This window comes from Brassica oleracea, chromosome C4 (genome assembly GCF_000695525.1).
Source record: "Brassica oleracea var. oleracea cultivar TO1000 chromosome C4, BOL, whole genome shotgun sequence".
Lineage (NCBI taxonomy): Eukaryota > Viridiplantae > Streptophyta > Magnoliopsida > Brassicales > Brassicaceae > Brassica > Brassica oleracea.
The window spans coordinates 28,437,674-28,440,008 of record NC_027751.1 but is presented as its reverse complement, the minus strand read 5'-3'; positions in this window follow the sequence as shown (position 1 = coordinate 28,440,008).

Sequence of the window (2,335 nt, the reverse complement as noted above, 5' to 3'; positions counted from 1 at the left end):
GGTTTGGAATATATGAAGTAGAAGATAAGGAAGATAGGGTTAGGGGTTTAGGAATTTAGGCATTTAAAAATAATCCTCTTTATTTCCTCGTAAACTAACGAGGAGCTTACGACGAAAAGAATGCGGGACTCGTTAATTCCACGTAAGCATAATTCGTCGTAAAGACCACGTAATAGGAAAATGCGGACCTCGCTATTTTCTCGTAAATAATAACACTGGCCTTGCTAATTCCTCGTAAATGAACAACCAATAAAAAAGAAGAGAAGAAAGATACTGGAATCATAGGAGGGAAGAAACAAGGCGAGACCTACGTAAGTCTAGCCTTGTCTCCGCCCACATGTGTTCTCCTATATTTCTCTCCTTCTTCTTTTTTCAATTCTTTCTAATTTGAGAAGGAAACAGGTGAGTAATTATCTCTGATTTGAGGAGCAAATCGGTGAATTTATCTTTGATTTGAGAAGCAAACTGGTGTGTATTTATAGGAAATTTCGAAAGGTTTTACGACCAATTAGCTTCGTTTCCTACCTCGTAAATAAAAAAGCGGGACTCGCTAATTCTTCGTAAGAAAACGAGGACATTACGAGGAAACCCAACACAGGTAACGCTAGTTCCTCGTTAAAGGGAAGATGGGTTTCTGGTTTGAGATTTGGGTTTCGGATTTTAGGGATTTAAACATAACAATCGCTATTTCCTCGTAAGCTAACAAGGAACTTACGACGAATTATAAAATAATCATCGTTAATTTCACGTAAGCACAATTCGTCGTAAAGACCTCATACAAGGAAAACGCAGGCCTCGCTAATTCCTCGTAAATCAACGAGGAAGTTATGAGGAAACAAAACACGGGCCTCGCTAGTTCCTCGTATATTTACGAGGAAATTACGACGATTACTAATTTTTATATATACAGGCGAGCTTCGCTCTCCCATTTCCTCTCCACTTCCTCTCTCTTTCGTAGCTATAGTACGTTCTCTCTCTATTTCCTCTCTAATTTGATTTATTTAGGGTAGATTAGGTGGTTAGTGTAGGGAATTTAGATAGGTTTACTGATTTTGTGTTAATTAGTGATGATTAGGTGGTTAATGTAGGGAATTTAGCTAAATTTATAGAATTTGTTATTTATAAAATTTGTTAATTACTGTTGATGTTAATTTTAAAAATTAATTTTTTTTCCAGACGATTCGAAAGAACAGACTTACTCCCTATTACAGACAGATGTTCGGTGAGCCTGGTAGTCGTTTAGACCCGTCGTCTTCTTCAGCTCCCGGTTCTTCGGGTCCGGAGACTTTCCCCAAGACTCAGCCTTCTCATAGAGTCTCTCGGTCACCTTCTTCTAGTGCACCTTCGGTTCCTCCTGTGCCTCCTCCGATGGCTTCTCCGATGCCCGCCGAGATTCATCCCAATTTGATGGTGCCTCCGAGTGCTCCTTACTCGCAGTACACTGTCGAGGACATTCTCGGTCAGCCAGGAAGAGAAGGTTTACCAGTCATAGACCCCAACCGACCGGACAGATCTTTGTGGTATGTTACATTAATTATTTTTTAAAATTCTTTTAAAATTCTTTTATAACATTAATAAATAATTTATACTTTAAATTTGTTATTTTTCAGGTTTGGGGTTGACGGATGTCTTGCATCGGACGTAACCGACATGATGAAAGGTTACTTCTCCATGCCACATCCGAACAGGAAAAAGACGCCGATCTACGTCAGAAAGACGTAGTTCAAAATTTACGTTGTATGTACTATTCATTAATTATATATACTTTTATTTTTTCATGATTTATATATATTTTTTAAACTAATTAATAATTTAATTTTTTTTTTACAGCAAAAATATAATTGGTCAATGGGGTCAAAGAGAGGGTGAGGAAAGCGTTTTACGCGAAGGTGAAAGTTCGCTTGTTGGACACGATCTCCAACTGGAAGGGTGAGTAGATCGTGAAGGGGTATGAGCGTGGCAAACCCGTTGAGCTCACCACGGATGTGTGGGATGGCCTCATCCGTTATTGGTGGGATCCTGAGTCCATCAGAATCGCCCAGTCTTGCTCTGCCTCCCGTAACACGGTAGATGAGCACGGCCACGGACCGATGCTTCACTCTACGGGCCAAAAACTCCACGCCGGTGTCCGTTTGGAAATGTTAATTAAATATATATATATATGTGTGTATATTCTAACTTTCTTAAATGTTTTAAGGCAAAAGAGACGGGACAACTCCCGTCTCTTATGCAACTTTACGAGAGGATCCACAAGAATAAGGCGGGTCAATTTCTAGATGGCAAGACCAAGCAAATCTTCAACGACTTGGTTGCTCAGGTTGACGACCGCCAGACC